Below are 19,922 nucleotides of genomic sequence, written 5' to 3' on the forward strand. Positions count from 1 at the left end.
TTGAGTCTCGCTTCTTTCACTTACCATAATGTATCTGATATCCACCCGTGTAGCTGTACGCACTGACAAAAGCAGTACTCCACTGTATGGACGTACCAAAGTTTATCAGTTCACCAGCTGGAGTACATTAGGGTTTGTTTCCAGTTTGGAGCATTAGCATACATTTCTGTGTGACTATAATTTTTCATTTCATTAAACTAAATACTTAGGAGTAAACCTGCCAGATTATGGTAAGTGTACATTTAACTGTTCACAAGAATCTGCCAAACCATTTCCAGAAAGACTGTACCAATGGTGAATGAGAGTTTTTTAGTGGTTTTAAGGACAAATAAGTTCAGATCTTGTCACAAGTTTCACAGAAAGATCGTAAATGAATCCCAATATTTTCAGAGAAAATTATTTTCCTATGTCCTCTTTATAGAAACAAGTTAACAAAGATCGTTAGACTTTAATAGTCTTTAAAATAATGCCATGTTTGAAATCACACTCACCAGTTCTACAGGTTACTAACTGTGTGTGTGTATGTGTTTCAATCCATTTGGCTAGAATGTGGGTTTAACTTGCTTCTTTAGAATGGGAGATTCCACAACACATAGATGATGTATTATAGAATTGTACATATGAAACCTATGTAATTTTATGAACCAATGTCACCCCAACAAATTCAATTAAAGAATTCTTTTAAACCACTAAAAAATAAAGAATGGGAGATTCCAAGTAGTTAAGTCTGTACAAATGCCAGCCATTTTAGACATAAATGAGAACAAAGCTGAAAGAAGAAAGACATGTAATAAAAGATTCGATCTTTCCAATTCATTTGTTCAACCAGCCCTCAGAAATGTCTTAGTTCTTTTTTTTAAATATATTTATTGATTATGCTCTTACAGTTGTCCCATTTCCCCCCTTCTCTCCCCTCCCCCCTGTACCCCCCTCCCACCCACATTTTCCCGCTTTAGTTCATGTCCATGTGTCATACTTGTGAGTTCTTTAGTTTCTACATTTCCCATGCTATTCTTGCCCTCCCCCTATCTATTTTCAACCTATATTCTATGCTACTTATTCTCTATACCTTTTCCCCCTCTCTCCTCCTCCCACCCCCCTGCTGCTAACCCTCCATGTGCCCTCCATTTCTGTGGTTCTGTTCCAGTTCTAATTGTTTACTTAGTTTCTATTGGTTTTGCTTTAGGTGTGGTTGTTAATATTTGTGAGTTTGCTGTCCTTTTACTATACTTGTCTTTTCTTTATCTTCTTTTCTTAGATAAGTCCCTTTAGCATTTCATAAAATAAGGGCTTGGTGATGATGAACTCCTTTAACTTGACCTTATCTGAGAAGCACTTTATCTGCCCTTCCATTCTAAATGAGAGCTTTGCTGGATAGAGCAATCTAGGATGTAGGTCCTTGTCAGAAATAAGTCTTAGTTCTTAATGAAACTGCCTAATTATGAACCGTCCACTTCTCCTTATCAATCTCCTGGTTTCTCTTTCTTTTTTATCCACTTCAGGTCTCACAGTTCATCAATATACTGTCTCCTCACACTCAAGCCGATGTTTCCCATGTCTCTTTTCTCTCCCACTCTGCGGGCAACTCCATCTACCCTTCCTGATGCAACAGGGCAGTGGACTACTGAAGAAACTGCACCCAGGGAGACCAGTTACTATCATGAATTCACAACTAACAACCTCGACCACTGCAGTATCACTTCTCAAAGCTCCCTGTACTGGCTGCTTTATATCTTTCTCAATCCGTAAACATCTCACCCTCCTCTCCATTCTTCCCACCCCCTTTAAGAAACTTTCATTAAGAAAATAGAAGCCCCCAAGTGAAAGCTCCCTATCCTTCCCACAACCAAATCTATAAATCCCCCCAACTGAACCAGTCATCTCCTTTTCCCCTACTTTCAAATGAATGATCATCTCTGATTACTATTAAGGGCCACCGAAATGCGCTCTTAATATTATCTTTCCTGCACTTAAAGATTTCTTTCCTTTCATAATTTACTCTCTTGTGTCATCAATCTTTCCTTTGTAAGATCATCCCTCTTATCATGTAAATATGTACCAATTATGTCCCACTATATATATTTTTAAAGTAGTCCTTCATTCCCTACACAGCCAGGCTCCACCTCCTCCTCCATTTTTGTTACCCTATGTAACCCCAACTCTCAAAAAATTATCAACTCCCACAGTCTCTAATTTCTAACCTTCATTCACTACTCAACTGCTCCAAACCGGTCCACTCCCACAAGTTCACTGAAACTGCCCCTCAAACAGACGGCACACTTAAAAGGATGAATGAACAGAGCTCAATGGAAAAACTATTAACAAAAGTATGAGCAGGATTAAGGTAACATATTTTTTACTTTTAATGTACTATTATTTTTGTCACATACTCTCAAATGGAAATTTTCCTATGTATTTATTTCCTTATTGTATACCTCCTTCCACTACACCATAAGCTCCATGAGGGTAGAAATTAATTCAAACACCACTGAGAACCCACTATATGCAAAGTATAAATAATGCAAAGGGACATGGGTCCAGTTCCCTGATGTATACAATCTACTTAGGAAGAAAAATGTATACTTAAAGATAATGCAAAGCAGACAATATGCCATGTAGTAGTGGAACAAAGTACTATGGAATCAAAAGAGAGATAAAATGTAGAGAAAGTGATGAATAAGAAAGTCTTCATGTAAGAAGATAGTTCTATGATGGCTTAGAAGAAAAATGGAGAAAAAGCATTTAAAGCAGACCAAACAGGCTTAATAAAAAGGCACAAGAAGAAAAAGGAAAGGGCACATAGGAAGAGGAGGTTAAAGAGATCAATGGACCAAGAGCAAAACAAGGATTATCAATGTCTACGACTGTCCAAGGATGACCTGGTCCCTAGTAAAGACCTTGCACTGTGCTCGCTATCAGCACGGCACACCGGCAGTGGTGCAAGTCACACTCGGCACTGCCCCTGGGTCACAAGAAGGGGGCCAAGTTGACTCCTGAGGAGATAAGAGATTTTAAACAACAAAAAAAATCAAAGGAAATTCAGAGCAGTATGATAAAAGGGAAAAGAATGCCAAAACCATCAGTTGTCCAGAGAAGCAGCTCAAGTAGGGCAAGCTTGCTGCCTGCCTCGCTCCAAGACCAGGCCAGTGTGGCCGAGCAGATGGTTACGCACTAGAAGGCAAGGAGCTGGAGTTGTATCTGAGGAAAATCAAAGCCTGGAAAAACGAATCAATCCTCTTCCCTCCTATCGCAGTAATAAAGGTGTTTATTATAGAAAACAAGTAAATTAAATATTTAAAAATAAAATAAAGACCCAGAGAAGTAAAAATGTTGAGCCAAATCTAGAGTATAGCAGCACAGGAATTAAACTCACATTCCATGATTTATTTATTCAAGAATTCACATTCTCTCATTCAATACATACAAAATGCTTCCCGTCTACCCCGACTTCTTTGTCACCCATGATACCAACAATGAGACCAAACCACAAGTGGAGAAAGCCACAAAAGTAAATACATACTTTCATTTCCTCCCATCCCCAAATCTTTCAAAGAAATTGGCCAAAAAATCGAGCCTTCCCTTAAAGATTAATCTTATCTAAACCCAAACTAACGACAAAGATGAATTCCATGGTTTCAGTATGCAGGGGATTCTGAAAGAAAGAAAAGAATTTTAAGAACTCTGATTCTGTGTCAACACATCATAAATATCTATGATATCAAGTATGTAGGCAGTGTTGTTAATTAAGCCCAATATTTTTCAGGCACAAATGCCATCAACCTCAAATCTCACTCAGTTTGTTTCCAAAGGATGCTAAACATTTACATGTAGAGATTTTTACAAAGACAGTTAAAAAAACACTGCTGACTGTCTGATAGGAACTGTTCCAGATCGAACACTCAACTAAGGTAAAGAGAGAAATGACATCTTCTCTAGGAAAGCACTCAATATCAGGTTACTAGGGTTGTCCACCATCTGTTAATGCAGACAAAACTTTCCTCCTACAAATCACCTGTACCCTGGGATTCATTACAAGAGAAACTGGTAGAGAGCCTATTTGCAAACTTAGAAATCCCAACTTAAAACGTTGGCCACCACTACCACACAATGATATACTCTATGAAGTATGCAGAATTGACTGCATTTAACTTAACCAATTTAGGACCGAGGAGTAAGAGTATGAGCTCTGGAGCCAGACTATCTAGGTTTGAATCCTAGTCACTACTTCTCTATGATTTTGGGCAAACTGCTTAACTCCTGTGCCTCAGATTCCTCAACTGAAAAATAAAGATAGTAACAGTAACTACCTTCACATGGGTGATTAATATATGTAAATCGCTTAGAACATGCCTGGATATAAGGTTAGCTGCTGCTAGTATTATTTTTACCTGATACCCTTACTAGACTATCAGTTCTTGCATGTGGCTCAAACATAGAATGGTTTACCTGCCAGATCATGCAATTTTAATGTTTCTGAATCAATGATTCAATATATACCAATTCAAAAAATAGCTCTATAAAACAGCCTGGAGTCTTCCTTTTGAATCATTCACTTATCAGTCAAACAAAGTTCTGACAAACATTAATCAACAGTAAATGTTTACTTAACTCCAAGAAATCTATATGAATTATCACTATGATACGGAACTTCTAAAATCATATACTCGAAATAAATGTCTTTCATTTTGCTTTTAATTACAAATTAATCTCTGATATAATTCAGATTAGTAAGTTTAGGTCCATATGCAGTAATTAAAACACACTGAATCTTTTATTAAGATATTTACTATCAATCTGCAAATTTGCCTTTGTAAAAGATTTAACAACAACAAAAAAGAATAGGTGCCTAGCCCAACGTCTGTAGTCATCTGGAAATGTAAATGAAAACCATTCTATGATATCACTTTACACCCATGAGAATGGCTAAAAATCAGAGATACTAACAACTCAAGTAAGAGTGGAGAAGATACAGAACAACTGGTGAACACTGCTACTGGGGAACCATTTGGCAATTTCTTATAAAGTTAAGCACACATCTACCCTGTGAGCCAACAGTTTCACTCCTAGGTATTCAACCAAGAGAAATGAAAGAGGTCTGTCCTGAAGGTATCCAGCCATGTAATATGAAAAACTGAGACATTTATTGAAGAAGGTACATGATATAAGATACATTGTGCTCAAACTAAAAAGGTTTTGCACAGCAAAGGAAATCATCAACAAAATAAAAAGACAACCCACAGAATGGGAGAACATATTTGCCAACATATCTGGTAAGGGGTTACTATCCAAAATTTATAAAGAATTTACAAAGCTCAACACAAAAAAGAACACCCCAATTAAAAATGGGCAAAGGACCTAAACAGACACTTCTCCAAGGAGGACATACAGATGGCTAATATATGAAAAGATGCTCAGCATCACTAATCATCACAGAAATGTAAATTAAAACCACAATGAGACATCATCTCATACCTGTCAGAATGGCTATCATCAGTAAATCAACAAATAAGTGCGGGCAAGGATGTGCAGAAAGGGGAACCCTTTTGCACTGTTAGTGGGAAGGCAGAATGGTGCAGCCACTGTGGAAAGCAGTATGGAGATACCTTAAAAAATTAAAAATGGATCTGCCTTTTGACCCGTGATCCCACTTCTGGAAATGTATCTGCAGGAACACAAAACACTAATTTGAAAGAAGGTAAGCACCCCTATATTCACTGCAGCATTATTTACAATCACCAAGATATGGAAGCAGCCCAAGTGTCCATCAGTAGATGAGTGGATAAAACAACTATGAAACACGTACAGAACAGAATATTTCATGGCTGTACAAAAGTAGAAAGTTTTACCCTTTGTGACAGTATAGATGGACCTGGAGAAAATCACGCTAAGTGAAATAAGCTGGTCAGAGACAAATACCATATGACTTCACTCATATGTGGAATCGAATGAACCAACTGAACTAACAGGAAAATGGGGACAGACTCATGGATGGAGAGCAGGATGACAGCTAGTTGGGGAGGAGCTGAACAAAAAGAAAAAAGGACTCACAGACATGGACAACAGTGTGGTAATTGCTGGGGGGAGGGGGATGTAAGGGGACTAAATGGTAATGGATAAAAATACAATAAAGATTAAAAGAAATAACACAGCCCTGGTTGTAGCTCAGTGGATTGAGTGCAGGCTGTGAACCAAAGGGTAACAGGTTCAATTCCCAGTCAGGGCACATGCCTGGGTTGCAGGCCAGGTTCCCAGTAGGGGTCGCACAAGAGGCAACCACCCATTAATATTTCTCTCCCTCTCTTCTTCCCTTCCCCCTCTCTAAAAATAAAATCTTTTAAAAAAATAAAAAATAGAAATTTAAAAAGGAAACACTGTACATAGGACAATGACTCCTCAGTCCCATTCAAAGCAGGCACCTTGAGATCTTACACAATTCTCCCAATCACCATCAGCTGCTCCAACGTATTTTCCTGAATCTCATCAACATTCTGAAATCTCTTCACTTTCAAAGATGATTTTGGTAAAAGTCGAAATCCACACAGCACCAAATCTGGGCTGTAGAGGGTTTGAGTCACCTGGGTGATTTGATGTTTCGCCAAAAAAACTCTGCACAAGACATGATGCATGAGCGGGTATGTCGTGATGAAGCTGCCAATCACCAGTTGCCCATAGCTGCAGCCTTCTGAATCCTCCAGTTTCTGCAGAGGAATGTTCAAGCTTAATGCAAAATCTGACACAAATTCGTTGCTCTAATCGCTCAGTCATTTTGAATGTGATGGCCACACAATACACATGCTCACTCAACAGCATCTACTGCTCCCACTGACTAGTACAGTGAAGTCGTCATTGTTCATTCATGTGCATTCCAGTCCTCTCTCTCCTTGGCTCCCAGGTTACACTGAGGTTGCGCAAACCATTCTCATTATATTAAGAATAGCTGGACTTTTTCCAGGCAGACCTCATTGTGTTATGTTCACAGATTTGTACAAGAATGTTGATAGCAGCATTATTCGTAAAAGGCAAAAATTAATAATAATGCAAATGTCTATCAACAAAATTGAAAAACCTCTGATATAAAGATAAAATGGAATACTGTGACACCTAGAAAGTTATCTGTTGTTTATAATTATGATTTGACTTTACTATTAAATGAAAATCTTATTTTTATTTTATTCAAATTGTCTCACTTTAAAATACATTTTGAAAATCCTTAGTTGAAGATAATTTTTATGCTAAAAATAACCTTATTTTTTTTTTGTTTGGTAACTCATTTGAGTTTTCTTGCCACAATATAAACTTCTTTAAAAGATTTTATTTATTTTTAGAGATAGAGGGAGGGAAAAAGAGAGGGAGAGAAACACTGATGTGTAAGAGAAACATTGATGGTTGCCTCTCTCATATCCCCAACTGGGGACCTGACCCACAACCCAGACACATACCCCAACCAGGAATCAAACCAATGACCTTTCAGTTTTCGGGACAATGCCCAAGCCACTGAGCTACACCTGACAGGGCCACAATATTAAGTTTTAAGAATTTTTTTACTTGGTGTTTTTAAAGCACAAATAAATCTCAGGGTTTTATTAACTGATATTTTTATAGAAACTCTTAAATGTATTTGCACATACATTTTTTTACTCATTCTTGGTGCACGTTCATCCTGAGTAAAATGTTTTCTCTAGAAATTATGCACATATAAAAAGGAGACTGGCTTACAATGACTACTATGATGAAAACTGTTGTAGGGAGATACAACTTGGATTTGAGGTAAATTGAATACTTAAATGGTGGTTTAGAGACTACTTTAATAGTATTGTATTTATTTTTTAAATATTTTATTGTTTATGCTATTACAGTGTCCCAATTTTTCCCCTTTGCCCCCTTCTACCCAGGCCACCTCCCACTTCCAGAATCCCCACACTGTTGTCCATGAGCCCAGGTCATGCATATTATGTTCTCTGACTAATCGCTTCACCTTCTTTCAACCAGTTTCCACCTCCTCCCTCCCCTCTTAACAGCTGTCAGTCTGGTCCATGTTTCTATGCCTCTGATTCTATTTTGCTCATTAGTTTATTTTGCTCATTATATTCCACTTATAAATGAGATCATATGGTGGCATGTGTTTTTCACTGGCCGGCTAATATCACTTAGCATAATAGTCTCCAGTTCCATCCATGCTGTCATAAAAAGTAAGAATTCCTTCCTTTTTACTGCTGCATAGTATTCCACTGTGTAAGTGTATCACAGCTTTCTTATCCACTCATCTACTGATGGGCACTTAGGCTATTTCCAAATCTTGATTATTGTAAATAATGCTGCTATGGACAGAAGGGTGCATGTATTCTTCTGAATTGGTGTTCCAGGATTCTTAGGATTTATTCCTAGAACTGGAATCGCTGGGTCAAAAGGCAATGCCACTTTTAGCTTTTTAAGGAGACTCCATACTATTTTCCACAGTGACTGTACCAGTCTGCATTTCCACAAACAGTGCACTAGAGTTCCCTTTTCTCCAGATCCTCATCAGCACTTGCTCTTTGTTGATTTATTAATTATAGCCATTCTGACAGGTGTGAAGTAATATCTCATTGTGGTTTTAATTTGTATCCCTCTGATGGCTAGTGATGTAGAACATTTTTTTCATGTCTATGGGCCACCTGTATGTTCTCCTTGGAGAAGTGTCTAGTCAGATCCTTTGCTCATTTTTTAATTAGATTGTTTGTCTTCCAGGTGTTGAGTCATATAAGATCTTTACATATTTTAGAGATTAAACCCTTGTCCGACATATCATTGGCAAATACGTTCTCCCAATAGTGGGTTCCCTTTTCGGTGATAATGGTTTCTTTAGCTGAGCAGAAGCTTTTTAGTTTGATGTAGTCCCATTTGATTTTTTTCATTTGTTTCCCTTGCCTTAGGATATACACCAACAAAAATATTGCTATGTGAGATATCTGAAATTTTACTGCCTGTGTTTTCTTCTAGGTTTTTTATGGTATCACAACTTATATTTAAGGCTCTTATCCATATGAGTTTATTCTGGTGTATGGTGTAAGTTGGTGGTCTAGTTTCTTTCTTTTCTTTCTTTTTTTTTTTTTTTGCATGTACCAATTCAGTTCTCCCAACACCATTTATTAAAGAGATTGTGTTTACTCCATTGTATGCTCTTCCCTCCTTTGTCAAATATTAATTGACCATAGAGACTTGGGTTTATTTCTGACCTCTCTATTCTGTTTCATTGATCTATGTGTCTGTTCTTATACCAACACCAGATTGTTTTGATTATAGTGACCTTATAGTATAGTCTGATATCAGGTATGGTATTGTGATCCCTCCAACTTTATTCTTCTTTCTCAAGATTGCTGAGGCTATTCAGGGTCTTTTTCATTTCCATATAAATTTTTGGAATATTTGTTCTAAATCTGTGGAATATGCCATTGGTATTTTAATAGGAATTGTGTTGAATCTATAGATTGCTTTGGGTAGTATGGCCATTTTAATGATGTTGATTCTTCTAATCCATGAATACGGTATATGCTTCCACTTATTTGTATCTTCCTCAGTTTCTTTCTTCAGTGTCCTTTAATTTTCTAAGCACAGGTCTTTTACCTCCTTGGTAAAATTTATTCCTAGGTACCTTATTTTTGTTGTTGTTGCGGTACTAAAATGGGATTTTCTTAGTTTCTTTGTTAGTTCATTATTGGGGAATAAAAATGAAATCGATTTCTGAGTATTGATTTTGTATCCTGCTACTTTTCTGAATTCATTTATCAGGTCTAGTAGTTTTTGGTAGAGTTTATAGGATTTTCTACGTACAATATCATGTCATCTGCAAATAATGACAGTTTTACTTCCTCCTTTCCAATTTGGATGCCTTTTATTTCTTCTTTTTGTCTGATTGCTGTGGCTAGGACTTCCAGTGCTATGTTTAATAAGAATGGTGAAAATGAACATGACTGTCTTGTTCCTGATCTTCAGGGAAATGCTTTTATGTTTTGCCCACTGAGTATGATGTTGGCTGTAGGTTTTTTCTGTACATGACCTTTATTATGCTGAGGTATGATCCCTCTATTCCCACTTTGCTGAGAGTTTTTATCATAAATAGGTCCTGGCTTTATCAAATTCTTTCTCTGCATCTATTGATATGCTTATGTGACTTTTATCTTTCATTTTGCTTATGTGATGTATGACATTTATTGATTTGTGAATATTGTACCAACCCTGCATCCCCGGGATAAATCCCACTTGATCATGGTATATGATCTTTTTAATGTACTGATGGAGCCATTTACTAATTTTTTTTTTTTTGAGGATTTTAGCGTCTATGTTCATCAGGGATATTGGTCTATAATTTTCTTTCTTTGTTGTGTCTTTACCTTGTTTTGGAATTAGAGTAATTAATACTGGTCTCATACAAAAGAGCTTGGAAGTCCACCCTTTTCTTGAATTTTTTGGAATAGTTAAAAAGGAAAGGTGTTAGTTCTTTGAATGATTAGTAAAATTTGTCTGTGAAGCCATCTGGTCCAGGACTTCAGTTTCCTGGGAATTTTTTATTATTTTTTCAACTTTATTAGTTATCAGTTTATTTAGGTTTTCTGCTTATTCCTGATTTTGTTTTGGATAATTATGTTTCTAGAAATTTATTGATTTCTCCCAAGTTGCCCCATTTCTTGGCATAGTTGTTCATAAGTATTTTCTTACAATCCCTTGTATTTCCATGGTATCAGTTGTTACTACTCCTCTTTCATTTCTGATTTTATTTATTTGGGTCCTCTCTTTTTTTCTTAATGAGTCTGGTTAAAGGTTCATCAGTTTTGTTTATCTTTTCAAAGAACCAGCTCCTGGATTCACTGATCTTTGAATTGTTTATCTACATCATTTATTTCTACTCTGTTCTTGATTATTTCCTTCCTTCTATCCACTCTGGGCTTTGTTTGTTGTTGTTTTTCCAGTTCTCTTAGTTATAGTGTTAGATTTTTTATTTCTGTCTTCTTGAAGCAGGCCTGTAATGCTTTGAACTTCACTCTCGGGACTGCTTTCGTTGTGTCCCATAGGTTTGGGGTTGTTGTGTGTTCATTTTCATTTGTTTCTATGTAATTTTTGACTTCTTCCTTGATCTCACTGGTAACCTATTCATTATTTAATAACATGTTATTTAGTTTCCATGTATCAGAATGTTCTTGAGGGTTTTCCCCCCACGACATTGATATTTATTTGTTTGTTTTAAAGATTTTATTTATTTTTAGAAAAAGGAGGGAAGGGAGAAAGAGAAGGAAAGAAACATCAATGTGTGAGAGAAACATTGATCGCACACCCCCAACCTAGGACTGGCCTACAACCCAGGCAATGTGTCCTGACTGGAAATTGAACCAGTGACTTCCTGTTTCTCCAGCGAGTGCTCCATCACTGAGCCACACCAGCCAGAGTTGTTTTTGAGTTTTTTAATTGAGGTTGATTTCTAGTTTCATGCCATTGTGATTCAAGAAAATGTTTGATGTGATTTCAATTTTCTTCAATTTGTTAAGACTTATTTTGTGTCCTACCATGTGGTCTATCTTTGAAAATGATCCATGTGTACTTCAGAAGAATGTGTATTCTGCTGCTTTGGGATGAAATGTTCTGTAAACATCAATTAAATCCATTCAATCTAGTGTAGAGTTTAGGGTCACAACTTCCTTGTTGACTTTTTGTCTGGAAGATCTACCCATTGGTGAACAGTGGGGTGTTAAAATCCCCTACAATGACTGTATTACTGTAGATCTCACCCTTAAAGTCCACCAAGATTTTCTTTATATATTGAAGTGTTTCCATATTAGGTACATATATGTTTATAAGGGTTATATCCTCTTATTGAATTGATCCTTTTAGTACTATGTAGTGACCTTTGTCTCTTATTATGGCCTTTGTTTTAAAATCTATTTTGTCAGATATAAGTAATGCTACCACAGCTTTTTTTTGTCTCCATTGGCATGAAATATATTTTTACATCCCTTCATTTTTAGCCTGTGTAAATCTTTTCTTCTGAGGTCTCTTGTAGACAACACTTATAAGATCTGTCCAGAAGGTATCCAGCCATGTAATATGAAAAAAAGAGAAACATTTATTGAAGATGATACAGGATACAAGAACTACTGTACATAGGACAATGACTCCTCAGTCCCTTTCAAAGTAGGCACCTTGGAACCTCACACAGTTCTCCCAATCTCCATCAACTGCCCAGTCACATTTTCCTGAATCTCACCAACAGTCTGAAATCTCTTCCCTTTCAAAGGTGATGTGAGTTTTGGGAAAAGCCAGAAGTTTCAGGGCACCAAATCTGGGCTGCAGAAGGGCTGAGTCACCTGGCTGACTTGATGTTTTGCCAAAAAAACTCTGCACAAGACATGATGCATGAGTGGGTGTGTGGTCATGATGAAGCTGCCAATCACCAGTTGCCCATAGCTGCAGCCTTCTGAATCATCCAAATCATTTCTGCAGAGGAATGTTCAAGCTTAACACAAAATTTGAGGCAGATTCATAGCTCTACTCACTCAGGCATTTTGAATGCAATGGCCACACAGTACACATGCTCATTTAATCATGTCTACCGCCCCCACTGACTAGTACTGTGATATTGTCATTGTTCATTCATGTGCATTCCAGTCCTCTCTCTCCTTGGCTGACAGGTTACATTGACGTTGCGTAAAACTTTCTCATTATTTAAGAATGGCTGGACTTTTTGTCGACAGACCTCATATATGTGTCATGTTTTCTTATCCATTAGCTACTTTATGTCTTCTGATTGGAGCATTTAATCCATTCATATTTAAGATTATTTATAGATACTTTACTCATTGTCATTTTTTTCCTTTATACCTATGCTCCTCTCTCTCTATATTTCTTCTTAAAGCATTTCCTTTAACATCTCTTGCATTGCTGGTTTGTTGGTACTGATCCTTTAGCCTTTTTTTTTTTGTCTTTTTTTTTTTTTTTTTTTTTTTTTTGTCTAGGAAGCTCTTTATTTCAGCTTCAATTTAAAATGATAGCCTTGCTGGATACAGTAGTCTTGGTTACAGGTCCTTATTTTTCATTACTTTGAATATTTCATGCCAGTCCCTTCTAGCCTGAAGTGTTTCTATTGAGAAATTAGCTGACAGTCTTATTGGAGGTAACTAACTTGTTTCTCTTGCTGCCATTAAAATTCGCTCTGTCTTTAAACTTTACCATTTTAATTATGATGTTCTTGTTGTTGGGTTCATCTTGATTGGAACTCTGTGCTTCCTGAATTTGTGTGACTTTTTCTTTCACCGGGTTAGGGAAGATTTCCGTCATTATTTCTTCAAACAGGTTTTCTATCCTTTGCTCACCTTCTTCTCCTTTTGGTATCCCTATGATGCAAATACTGTTACATTTCATGTTGCCTAAAAGTTCCCTTAAACAATCCTCATTCTTTTTAAGTCTTCTTCTTTTTAAGTATTTTTTCTTTTGTTGCTCTGATTGGGTGTTTTTTCCTACCTTGCCTTCCAAAAGGCTGATTCAATCCTCTGCTTTGTTTCAGATACTGCATTGTTCATTTTCAACTGGTTCTTATTCATAGTTTCTATGTCCTTTTTCATGCTGATATAGTTCCACTAAGTTCCTTGTAGTTGAAATGAAATCCCTTGAGTATCCTTATAACCATTCTTTTGAACTCTATGTCTGATAAATTGCTTGCCTCAATTTCATTTAGCTCTTTCTCTGGTGATTCCTCCTTTTCTTTTGTTTGGGGGTTCTTTGTCTCCCCATTTTAGCTGGCTCTTTTTGTCTGTTTCTACATATTAGATAGATCTGCCTTGACTCCCTGTCCTTGTGGGGTGGCCTTATGTAGTAGGAGTCCTGTGAGACCCAGGGGTACAGTCTCTTTGATCTCCTGAGCTGGATGCTCTAGGAACATCCCTTGTGTGGGTTATGTGGGCTCTCCTGTTCTATTTGGGTCTTAATTGTTGTTGGCCCATTCATTGGTGTGATGACCCCTCTGGCTGGCTGACAGAGAGGCACAACATCCACCCCATCTTATACACATTGCACAAGTGCTGACAGAACAAAACAACACACAAAAAAGAGCCAAAACAAGCAAAAAACAACAGCAGCACCAAAATCAATTTCAAAAAGAGCAAAGAATAAAAAATAGTAAAAGAAAAAAAGAATATGAGAAAAAACAAAGAAAAGAAAAATTATTATGTGAGGAAAGAATGAAGAGAAACAATAAGAGTAAGAAATAGAGCCCTGACTGGTGTGGCTCTGTGGGTTGGGCATCATCCCACAAACCAAAAGGTCACCAGGTCAATTCCAAGTCAGGGCACATGCCTGGGTTGTGGGCCAGGTCCCCGGCTGGGGCATGCAGGAGGCAACTAATCAACGTTTCTCTCATACATCAATGTTTCTCTCCCTCCATTTTCCTTCCCTTTCCTTATCTCTAATAATAAACGAATAAAATATTTGTTTTAAAAAACAGTAAGGAGTAGAAAGAGAAAAACAGCAAAGAAGAAAGAAAAAATAAAATTAAGAAATGGAAAGAAGAAAAACAGTAAGAAAAGGAAAGAGTAAGATAAGAGATCTGAAAGAAAAATAGAGACAAAAAGAAAAAATTGAAGAAAAAACAATAAAAAGACTATAAAAAAGAAAAAATAACAAAGACAATGAAAAAGAACAAAGTGGAATTCATCTCAGCTGAATATAGTGGCTGCCTGCTGGGTTCTAACCTTTAGACAGAGCTCTGATGTTGTCTGAAGCTGGTGTAAGCCAATGTCAGATGCTGTCCACATCTAGCTCTCAGCGGCCAGTTCAAAGCTACCAGTGACCCACAGTTTGTGGCTATTTCATCTGGGCTTGGCTGTGCCTGGAATAGGCCACACTGCACTGCAAGGTTGGCTTTTAACAGCACAGGTCCTAGGGATGGGTCAGCAAATGTCTCATGGCACCGCAGTTATTTTCCTCTAGCTGCCTCTGCCTGCTGACCTATGGTCAGTCAGTCTTTGTCTAGTTGTTAACCTACTTCTGAGAGGGCTTCTGGCAGAATTGGGAGAGTAGGACCCCTGGGACTCCTGTGGGAGGTACTGTTCAGACTTTAGGGGAAGGTGGTGGGTATGTTCCCCAGCCCCTTAGCCCCACATCAAAGTCTATCCAGGATTACTTCACTGAACTTGGCAGGGCGGGGCCCCTAGTAGGGCTTGTGTGGGGCCTCCAGAGCTCAGAGTTCAGGTCTGCTGGAATCCAGGAGGGTGTTTCTATGGCTCTCCTATGAGGGGGAAGCGCCAGTCTAAATCCTGGGAAAGTGTCTGGAATGGCCATGCCCTAAAGTCAGTATCTGTCCGATATCCTCAGCTGCCATGCTGAGATTTGCCCCCTGAATCTGCCCATGTTGCTGTCTTCTCAGCAGAGGTTAAGATGCAGGGTGGGGCGAGCAGGATTCCATAAGTTGGGGTGAGCAGGATTCCAGAGGGTGGGGTAATTGTTTTTCCCCTGGGAGGGAGTTGTTCTTCTCAAGAAAAATGGCTGCTGTGCTATCAAGGTATGTCCCAGTGCAGGGATCCTAGCAGCTGGCTCCCCCACGTCTCTTCCCAATGCCTCCCACTCCAGGCTCTCCTCAGGTGACTCCAGTCCATGCCACCCTCCCTTCACCGGAGCACAAGGTGAGTGGCTATGAAAGTAAAACGTATGCTATGACCCCTTAAAAAATAGTTTTGTCTCCAGTGGGTTTCGTCTCTCCCTGGCAGACAAAAACCCTGTGGCCTTTCACTGCTGGATGCTACATGGGCAGCTGACCCCAGCAATGGTGCTCTGTGCTTGGGAGCCTAGTCCGGGGTCCAGGCTTCACTCCTCTCAGGGGGAAGCTCCCGCTGCCATGCTGTAACCTCAGTCTGCCATAATGGCATTGCATTCAAAGGACATGCTATTCCTATAATTTTCTACTGATTAAGGTTTCCTTCACAAAAAATAAACAAATATACTAAATGAATCTAAAAAACATGTTACGCAAAAGAAGTTAGATAAAAAGGGGACAGTAGACCCCCTTCCTTATCCATGGTTTTACGTTCCATGGTTTCAGTTACCCACAGTCAACCACAGTCCAAAAGTATTAAAATTCCCCAACCATTGACATCATCTGTTCCTGACATCCAAACATCAACATCATGGCTCGATACTCCAGAATTATCCAAAGGAGATGATGATCCTTCTGACTGTGAAAATTAATGAAGTGAAACCTCACTACTACTAAATAATGAATAGGAATCTTAGTAGACTTTAGTAGAAGTCTACTGTGAGGAAACCTCCTGACCCCGGAGTCATGGGGCCAGAAGGAGGAGCTCTCATACAGTTCCACTAGAGGCCCGTTACAGGAAGAACTGTCAGTTATAGTCCCCAACAGGAAAGGATCACCAGTTATAGGCCCCAACAGGAAAGGTGTACCTTGCATCTCCCACAAGAAATCAACTACCCCAGCAACTCAATCAATAAGAAACTCTCATCACCCTGGACTCCTGCTTTTATCCAATGAACTTTCATGCAAAACAACTTCCAATTTCCTCTTTTTTCTCTGTAAAATAATGGTCCTCTCCTTTGTTTGTTGGACTTGCCGAGGGCTTTTGCTATAGTTTGCTTGTCCCAAATTGCAATTCTTTGCTGTGCCCAAATAAACCCATTTTTGCTAGTAAAATAATGGACTGTTTTTACTTTTAAGGTCAACATGATGTATAGTTGGAAGGTCAATAGTTTCCTAAGACTCTGTCAACAACGACTTCATCAATCACCTCACTTGATCTCATGTAGGCATTTTATCATCTCACATCAACAAACGAACGATGAATATAGTACAATAAAATATTTTGAGAGAGAGACCACATTCATATAACTTTTATTACAGCATATGTTACAATTGTTCTATTTTATTGCTTTATCAATCTCACATCATCACAAGAAGGTGAGTATAGTACAATAACGTATTTTGAGAAAGATACTACATTCATATAACTTTTATTATAGTATATTACCATAATTATTCTACTTTATGACTGTTTTTAATCTCTTAATGTGCCAACTTTATAAACTGACTTTATCATGGATATATATGCATAAAAAAACAGTATATTTAGGATTTGGTACCAACCGTGGCTTCAGGGATACACTGGGGAATCTTGAAACATATCCCTCATGCATATGGGGGGAACTACTATAGATATTATTCCATTTATATGAAATTCAAGAACAGACAGAATTAGGAAGTAGCTTCAGGGAGTGAGGGCAAAACTAAATCAAAAGGAACATGAAACAACTCTCTGCTAATCATTTATGTAAACTGAGTCACAGCTTTGCAAATTATCCAACCCTACTTCCATGTAAAAATTAACATCCACTCAAAAAAAAAAAAAAAAAAGAACAGGAAGATAACTTCACCAAAAGGAAATACTTAAAGGTTAATGATCATATTTAAAATAATCAAATAAATACAAATTTTGGAAACCAGTTACTACTTTGTCCCTATCAAATTAGAAAATATTTTTAAATGATAACACTGCTGGCAAAGATAAATATTTCAATCTCATATCTTGCTAATGAGAATGTAAATTGGTACAACATTTCTAGAAAGCAACTAAAAAATGTATACCTTGACTTGATAATTCCACTTACAGGAGTCTTTTTTTTCTTTTTAGATTTTATTTATTTATTTTTAGAGAGAGGGGAAGGGAAGGAGAAAGAGAGGGAAGAAAAATATCAATGTGTGGTTGCCTCTTGCGCACCTCTTACTGGGGACCTGAGCCAGGCATGTGCCCTGACTGGGAATCGAACTGGTGACCCTTTGGTTTGCAGCTAGTGCTCAATCCACTAAGCTATACTACCCAGGTAGGAATCTATCTCAAGAATATAGAAACGTGGACAAAGATTTGTGTTTGATAATATTCCCTGAAGTCTTGTTTATGATAATTGGAAATTTATTCATCTCAATGTGAACACTATGGAAATTGGTTGCATAAATGATGATATATCCATCAGCAGAATGTTCTTCAGCTATTTTACACTGTTTTCACATAATTGTGATGATATTAGAATATGTTTTTTAAAAAGCAGACTCTAAAGTTATATCATAGTAAAAACATACATGAGGAAAAAATAGAGACAATAAATGTTGATGTAATTTTTTAAAAAATAATTATGAGTCAACATCATGGAAACTATAAACACATCTCACAAGTATCTGGGCTTCTTTGTAAGAACACAAGTGATACCCCTCACTCACTAGGTCTACTGTGAAGGGGGATAAAAGAGAAATAATAATAACAATATTCACTAAAGGAACATACCATTAAGTATTATTTCAGACACGGATGAATGACCAACTAACCAAATGATATCAAAGTCCTTCAGGGTATGTTAACAAATCTGTAACAAGAAAGTTACAAAATTCAATACAATGCAAATATATACCAATCATGTTTAATTTGAGCCAGAGAAATAGTGAGATGATGTAGTGATTTTCCACAGGACTGAGATCAGCTCTTTTACAAAGAAACAAAAGAAGGGAAAGGCACAGCAAGAAGTCAAGCCAGCAACCTGATTTCCCAGGAAATTAGTTCGTACTTGGCAAAGTATGGGCCTCATATTCTAAGGAAGCAGAACTCTACAACTAGAGATGAGACACATAAAATTCAAATACTCTGGGAAACATATATACTTTTCCCTTTGCTCTTAAGAGCTCCAAAAGAGAGTAATTAATGCCTATTAAAACATATGAAAAGTTAAAAGCCTAATTTAGAGTTAACTGTTCTATAAACACAGAATAAGTTTCTTTCAAGATGCTAAGTAAATCTCAGAAGTTGTAAAATAACTTGTTTTTATAGTTTTTGAAATGAAAAGTAAAATACCATGATACTTCTCACCTTCAATTAGGATTACATGGAACTACTTTCATACAAATGTTATTAATTCTGGATTTTAAATTTACCAAGGTTAATAAAAAATGCTTGTAATTTTTCTCCTTAATGTTTTTACACAGGACATTTCCTTGAATTTCCATTAAAAAAAATAAAGCCTGCCCTGGCTTGTGTGGCTTAGTGGATTGAGTGCCAGCCTATGAACCAAAAAGTCACTGGTTCTATTCCCAGTCAGGGCACATGCCTGGGTTGCAGGCCAGGTTCCCCATTTAGGGGCATGCGAGAAGCAACCACACGTTGATGTTTCTCTCCATCTCTTTCTCCCTCCCTTCTATTCTCTAAAAATAAATAAAATCTTTAAAAAATAATAATAAATAAAGCCTTAGTATTTGATCTTCCTTTAGAAAAAGACTACATAATATAATTAAAAAGAAGAGCCCTCTTGCCCTGACTGGTATGGCTCAGTGGGTCATCCCATGAACTGAAAGATCACTGGTCTGATTACCACCCAGGGCACATACCTGGGTTGTGGGCCAGGTCCCTGGTTAGGGGCATGTAAGAGGCAACTAATCGATGTTTCTCTCTTTCTCTTTCCCCCCTCCCTTCTCCTTTCTAAAAATAAATAGCTATTTTTAAGGTAAAAAGCTAATAGGGTAGATAAGAGGGAGGGAGAAAAGAAGGGGTATAATAGAAGCCTTTTCTTCCTAAAAAGTCATATATTTAAAAATCTGCCTCTGATTTCCATTAAATGGTCTAGAATTGAAGCTACTCTAGAACTATAAACACAAGGTTGCCCGGTATGCATAAAAATAGCAGCTGAACTTCATTTAATGTTCAAGTATTAAGTAATATAAGAATGAAATTACACTAGCTATTTAAAACAGTGGGTTCATATATTCCTTTTTTTCCCCAAATGATAAGGTAAACTTTATTTTAAAAGTTACAGAGGTAGTAGAAGTGCCCCAGGAGCTTAGGAGAGAGAGGGAGAGAGAGATGTGCCTTGAGGGATGAAAGAGGGAGGAGAGGAGAGGCTGCTCCAGG

General features: G+C 37.5%; 1 protein-coding gene across 5 annotated transcripts in view; it reads right to left on the reverse strand.

The window, feature by feature from the left end:
• NUMB (NUMB endocytic adaptor protein) overlaps positions 1-19,922 on the reverse strand; it is a 135,355-nt gene that overhangs the window by 103,938 nt on the left and 11,495 nt on the right. The gene's annotated exons all lie outside the window — the stretch shown is intronic.

Source organism: Phyllostomus discolor, chromosome 1 (assembly GCF_004126475.2).
Source record: "Phyllostomus discolor isolate MPI-MPIP mPhyDis1 chromosome 1, mPhyDis1.pri.v3, whole genome shotgun sequence".
In the NCBI taxonomy this organism is placed as follows: domain Eukaryota; kingdom Metazoa; phylum Chordata; class Mammalia; order Chiroptera; family Phyllostomidae; genus Phyllostomus; species Phyllostomus discolor.